The following is a 7,461-nucleotide window of genomic DNA, read 5'->3' as shown; positions in this document are numbered from 1 at the left end:
AGATTATAACCCAAGAGACAGTCTTTCAGGAAGCTCTGAGGACTGTTCCAGAAAGGTGAATGGGGAGGCTGGTATATATGTACAACGAAGAACATATCTTGGTAAGGAACAGGTATCTTAGCTAATGTTTTTAATGCTCTTTTAAGTATGGAAAGATGCAAGAAACTGGGTTCATAAAATTTTCTCCTTAAAATACATAACCGTCTGAGAGTCAGTTCTGCTGGTTTCCCCAGAGCAAAAAGTGCCTCATCCTGACCTTCACCCTGAATTCCTTTCAGGATGTATTGTAGGTCAAGACTACTGTGGCTAATGACTTGATTCTTGTAGAACTGGATAGTGGGCCACACTGTTTATTTTATAATCCCCTCATTTGGGTAATAATTTCGACCAAGGTTAGAGAAGGATTTTGTGACTCATTTGTCCCTCAGTGCTAGGAATGCTCATTCCCAGATCAGGTGGGGATTTTGTTGAAAGGCCACTTGGTTTGCTGCTCCTGGACTAGGCCCCGTTAACAGCAACCAAAAGCCTCTGCACTACCTGTCTTACCAGTCTGTTATGGCCCAGGAACTGTTCTCACTTGTTGGTTATCCCCGTATATAGACTTCCACTGTTACAATCCTTGATCTTATTACAGATGTATTTGGTCAGTTGTTTTAAGTTCTCTAGTCATTACTTTTATCTGAGGCTCAGTCATACATCTGGTAATGCAGGAAACAGTAACTTGGTAAAACAGACTGAGTTCAAATAATATAGCTAGTAACATTAATAAGGTCATAAGCAAGTATTTAGGGCTTCCTTGGTGGCTCAGATGGTAAAGCGTCTGTCTGCAATGCGGGAGACCCGGGTTTGATCCCTTGGTCAGGAAGATCCCCTGGAGAAGGAAATGGCAACCCCCTCCAGTATCCTTGCCTGGAGAATCCCATGGACGGAGGAGCCTGGTAGGTGATAGTCCACAGGATCACAAAGAGTTGGACACGACTCAGCGACTTCACTTCCACTTTCACTTTCAAGCAAGTATTTAAGCTAAGAATTTTCATTACGTGTGGCCCAGTATATCCCCAGATCATCTGACCCAGTCTGTTCTGTACTAATTGTGGACCAATAATGGATATTTAAATTGATAAAATATTCCCAGTGGTTCATCCACAAGTCTAAGAATTGTGAATGAACCACTGGGAATACAGTTGTGGATGAACCACTGGGAATATTTTAGTGCAAATACTTTTTGTGTGGGGAAGGCAAGGAGAAATTATTCTATCTGAGTGTTTCCTCAGACTAGAATTACTGGATAAAAATATAGAAACAGTATTATCATTGTGAGCTTGCTCTCTGAAAAGACTGAACTAATTTACATGGCCACTGGCGTTGAATAAGTTCACTTTTCCCATTATGGTCCTGCTAATAGTGCTGTCCATCCTAAAGGAGATCAGTCCTGGGTGTTCACTGGAAGGACTGATGCTGAAGCTGAAACTCCAGAACTTTGGCCACCTCATGCGAAGAGTTGACTCATTGGAAAAGACCCTGATACTGGGAGGGATTGGGGGCAGGAGGAGAAGGGGACAACAGAGGATGAGATGGCTGGATGGCGTCACTAACTCAATGGACGTGAGTTTGAGTAAACTCCGGGAATTGGTGATGGACAGGGAGGCCTGGCATGCTGCAATTAATGGGGTCGAAAAGAGTCAGACACGACTGAGCAACTGAGCTGAACTGAACTGAATAGTGCTGTATCAGTTTTTTAAAACTAAAAGCTATATACTTTGACAGATTCATTTCATTTCACATTTTTTAACTGCTAGTGAGGCTGTGTATCTTTGCATATTGTATTTTCTTATGTATTTATTTTTGTAGGCTGTTTCTTTAGCACCTTTGACTGCAAATAAAGGAAAATCAGGACACTAATCCAAATATATACAACTATCCATATGTTTGGATTGGTAAACTGCTATAACCTGCTAATTTATTTCCCCATCCTCTGCCTTTCTCCACTGTAATCAATGTATCAGCTTTTTAACTGGAATACTCTTCTTTTAAAAATAAAATTTCCATTCCCGAAATCTTCAGCTCATAAAACCTTCAGTCAGTACTTCCCTGGTAGTCCAATGTCCAAGGCTCCTAGCCCCCAGGGCAGGAGGCCTGGGTTTAGTCCCTGGTCAGGGAACTAGATCCCACATGCCACAACTAGGAGTTCCTGTGCTGCAGCTAAAAAGATCCCACATGCCAAGCTAAAGATCCTGCATGCCACAACAAAGACTGAAGATCCCAAGTGCTGCAACTAATCCCAGCACTGCCAAAAAAACTAAATAATAAATATTTTAAACAAAGAATAAAAATAATTTTTCCTTTTAAAAAAAAAAATGCACATATCTTAAACAAAAAAATCAGTCATCTGCCAAGTAACTATGTCTGTCAGTTGCACCCTCATGACCCTTTTCAACATGGTTCCACAGGGACTCTTCATCTTTTGGTCTTACTCCTGTGTGTGTGTGCCATACATACAAATTGAAATGCTTATATTTCTCTAAGAACTACATGCTCTTTCTTGCTTCCTCCATTTGTTCCCGCTGTTCCTCTGCTTGCCTCTTTCAGATTTTCCACTTAATACATTGGTATGCCTCATAGGGGCATCTCAGGTACCACTTGCTCTAGGAAGCCTTTCCCCACCAATACTGTTGCGTCTGGTGATCTCTTGTGCTTCTTCCAAGTGTATTCTGTGCCTCTCTTTATCATGTAATTCCTTTTGTGTAGTGATCATGTCTCATCCATCTTTCCACCCCTCAGTTCAGTTCAGTCACTCAGTCGTGTCCAACTCTTTGCAACCCCATGGACTGCAGCACGCCAGGCCTTCCTGTCCATCACCAACTCCCGGAGTTTACTCAAACTCATGTCCATTGAGTCAGTGATGCCATCCAAGCATCTCATCTTCTGTCGTCGCCTTCTACTCTCACTTTCAATCTTTCCCAGCATCAGGGTTTTTTCAAATGAGTTGGTTCTTTGCATCAGGTGGCCAAAGTATTGGAGTTTCGGCTTCAGTATCTGTCCTTCTAATGAATATTCAGGACTCATATCCTTTAGGATGGACTGGTTGGATCTCCTTGCAGTCCAAGGGACTCTCAAGAATCTTCTCTAACACCACAGTTCAAAAGCATCAATTCTACCCTTAAGACTTAGTTTAGTGCTTCGTACATAGTACAAAGCACTGAATTCTTTTTGTTTGTTTGTTTTTCCATTTATTTTTATTGGTTGGAGGCTAGTTACTTTACAATATTGTAGCGGTTTTTGCCATACATTGACGTGAATCAGCCATGGATTTACATATGTTCCCCATCCCGATCCCCCCTCCCACCTCCGTCTCCATCCCATCCCTCTGGGTCTTCCCAGTGCACCAGCACTGAATTCTTTAAATGCTCAGTAAATACTGAATGAGCAAATGAATTGTGCAGATTCTGAAACTTTCCAGTATTTTATTTTGAGAAAATTCATTTGATGCTGTTGTTTATGTGTATTATTAGTTTTAAATAGTGTTTTCCATAATCTTATTTTTATGGAATTAATTTTCTTTTAGAAAAGTTTTTTGATTTAAAGATGATGAATAGAACCATGTCAAAAGGAAGTTAAGTGCCTTATATATTTATTACCTAGACCCTTTTTTTTTTCCACCAGCCTTCACTTTATTTTTTTAAAATTTATTTATTTTAACTGGAGGCTAATTACTTTACAATATTGTAGTGGTTTTGCCATACATTGACATGAATCCACCACGGGTATACATGTGTTCCCCATCCTGAACTCTCTCCCACCTCCCTCCCCATCCCATCCCTCTGGGTCATCCCAGTGCACCAGCCCCGAGCACCCTGTCTCATGCATCGAACCTGGCCTGGCGATTCGTTTCACATATGATAATATACATGTTTCAATGCCACTCTCCCAAACCATCCCACCCTCGCCCTCTCTCACAGAGTCCAAAAGACTGTTCTATACATCTGTGTCTCTTTTGCTGTCTTGAATACAGGGTTATCGTTACCATCTTTCTAAATTCCATATATATGTGTTAGTATACTGTATTTGTGTTTTTCTTTCTGGCTTACTTCATTCTGTATAATAGGCTCCAGTTTCATCCACCTCATTAGAACTGATTCAAATGTATTCTTTTTAATGGCTGAGTAATATTCCATTGTGTATATGTACCACAGCTTTCTTATCCATTCGTCTGCTGATGGGCATCTAGGTTGCTTATATGTCCTGGCTATTATAAACAGTGCTGCGATAAACATTGGGGTGCACGTGTCTCTTTCAACTCTGGTTTCCTCAGTGTGTGACCATTCCATTCCATGTTATGGGTATGGAAGTAGTTTCTTAAGTATTTAATTTTTATTTTTGGACAGAGCCTAATATATGCTAGCAGACAGGAGAATTGAGCTTCAGATAAGGTTCTATTGCTCATAACTTGGGAAGTTAGCTTGGAGCAAAATATGTTCTGGAACAAAGAAAAAAACCTTCACTGAAAAATAAATATGTTGGTCATGAGCCTGCACTGCATAGTGAGGAGCTGGGAGCATCGCAGGTTGCTGGCTTACCAGAGTCTCAGTGCTGCTGTGACAGTGGTGAATTCAAGCATTTTGCCTAAAATATTCTAGGTACTGGACTTTATTTAGTTTGTTTTGGGGGCTAAGCAGAACATGGCAATATTGATTAAATCAATTTTATATCATGCACTTCTAACTTTAAATCTAAATTTTATAAAACTGAATATTATGCATGCTGGTAGAAAGCAAAAAGTAAAATTTATAATGTTTAACATGCAAGTAATCTATAGTATTTTCTAACATCTGATAAGATACTGAAGTATTTTGAGCATTATATGCTTCTTCAAAGTGTTTCTTCAAGGTATAGTAGCAATACATCTAAGGAAAAGGGATTTGATAGGCATTTCCTGGCAAATTTAGATATGAGAAACTATTGAAATTTTCTTGATACTTGTTTGATTTTTACTTCTCTTAGAATGTGTTACTTTGCTGAAACCCGTTTCAAAGTCTATGCAGATTGATCCTCTGCTAGCTACACTTGAAGGTTAAGTAACTACAGATCTCAGCTAATCCTGTGTAATCTGCTGTTACTAAATGGCCATTTGTATTCCTGGCGCACCAGTTTCTGAATGCTTAGGATTTGGTTTTTACCTTTTGTCCAAATAACCTCTAAAAGGAGCCATGCATCTCTTTGCAAGTCTGTGCATTGCGCTTAGCTTTTTGGAGAGAGTGAGCTGTTTATGTCCTTCACAGTGCACCTGTGATTATCACGGCAGAAATGATGGCCTGGGATCAAGGTATGCTTCTCTCCTTGCTACTCAGTGTTCTAATGATTCCGAGGAAAAGGACTCAAACCAGATGGCCTTGTTTTGAAAGCAGTTGCCTCTGCTCAGAAATCAGAGAGGAGGCTTAATTTAGATAAGCTTTAATGTAATTGTGTTAATCCTGGTTGCCTACTCCACTGTGAGCAGTTTAACTCCTTCAGAACCCCTCAAATTATTTGATACTCTCAGACACATTGTGTTACTAAAATATTCATTGCACTTGTATTCACACAATGAACCTTGCAGGAGGTCAAACCACTGAGATTTGTGTGGCCAGTTCAACCTGGTTATGGAAAGCAAAAGGGGGCAGGGCTGACATGCCCAGATCGTTTGCTTTCAGGGTTTTCCCTTTCATTTTAAGGATTATTTACTCAACTGAATAGACTTTAGGAAGTAGGAAGGACGATCACATGAGTGAAATTAGAGACGTTTGTAATCAGAATTTTTCATTTTAAGATGTTAGAGTTTGAAAGAAATGGGTCAGCGTTTTGTGTTGGACACTGTGGGACCTTGCAGAAGTTACTTAACCTCTGTGTTTCTTTAATATATGCTTGTGAAGTGAGAACAAGTGTTTATTTTTAACATGCATGAGTCCTTTCAGATAGACGTTAAATACAAAACAGAACTCTTATTGGCTAAACATAGTAAACTTTTTTTTTGAGAGAGAATTTTTAATAACAAAATCAGACTTTTTGTGTGACTCAGTTGAAGTGAACAGTGAGCCTCAAAGTAATTTGTTAAAAGAATCGCTCAATTTATGTCTTACAAATTTATACAAATAATAATTAACACATATTTTTGTATAATTTTTCGTGTTATTTTATAAAATTTACTAACTCCTGGTGTCTGAGATAGTCACTCAAAGTGGTTAAAGACAGTGAGAAGAATGTAACAATTTAAGACCTACTTGGCAAAAGATATACTGCAGTTAATGACTCAGATCAAACTACCTTTCAGAAAACAGTAACAGAAGTGTTTCCTTCTTCACGGTGGCCCCATTATTGATGCATTTTATAAAAATCATATTATGTTATGCCTGATAAGAACTCCAGAAATAATCTAGTTTGACCACTGTCATTTTTTGGATGAATAAATCCTATAGAGATAAAATGGCTTGTCTGAGATCACAGTGTTGAATTGTTGCAGTGACTGACTGACAGACTGGGTCTTTTAGCTTCTAGTCAAGGCTTTCTGCAATACAATGCACTGGAATGCTGACTTAATGAGAAGCGGGATCATTCTGGTATAAAGTACACTGAAATTTGTGATTCAGAATAGAGATGAAGAGGTATGCCTAGAGAATTCCAATGATGCATAGGCATTTCTCCTAAAGAGCGGAGATGAGGCAACCAGCACATTGCTTATGCTGCTTCCTTCTCTTTACATCATGGGCTGGCTTTAAAAATTCACTGATTTAATGTGATGTGTTTTACTGAATGGCTGTTTTATTGTTACTTTTATTGTTACTATTTACTACATGTGTAATGTATCATAATTCAGTTGATGCTTTATATTAATCATTTTCAGCAATCTGGTGGATCTGAATATATAATGGGAGATAAATAGGTCTTTTTTTCAGGTTTAAATGAATCTAAATTTTCTGATTTTTCATACTTTACACCCACATATGAACAGGCTTGTTTTCCTATGCCTGGTTTTCTACATGCCACAAACAAGATCATGATGTCATTTGCACAAGGTCACTTAAATTGTGAGCGGTAAAAAAAAAACAAACTTGCAGTTAATTGGTTTATTTCTTTTTTTTTTTTAATTGGTTTATTTCTTAGGATGAAAGCAATGCAATGGTCACATTGTTAAGACAGAGCTTGATTTTAGTCATCCAATATGAACATTTGCCATTTCTTTCCTCCCTTCCCTCCTTTCTTTCTTCCTTTCTCTTGTGCTCCTCTTCATAAGGATCAATTTATAACTTCAATAGGGGATTCTTTTAAAATGGGGCATTTCCTAAAGAAGTTTAGAGTGTGCACTTTGGAGCTGGATAGATGTGGGTTTGAAAGGTGGTTGTGTAACCACTAGCTCTGTGACTCTGGCAAGTTACCTAATGTTGATGGGCCTCAGTTATTTTATCTATAAAAATGTGACCGATGATA

The sequence above is a fragment of the Muntiacus reevesi genome, chromosome 16, assembly GCF_963930625.1.
Source record: "Muntiacus reevesi chromosome 16, mMunRee1.1, whole genome shotgun sequence".
NCBI classification, from domain to species: Eukaryota; Metazoa; Chordata; class Mammalia; order Artiodactyla; family Cervidae; genus Muntiacus; species Muntiacus reevesi.
The sequence above is the reverse complement of the archived record's forward strand: the minus strand, read 5'-3'. Positions refer to the sequence as shown.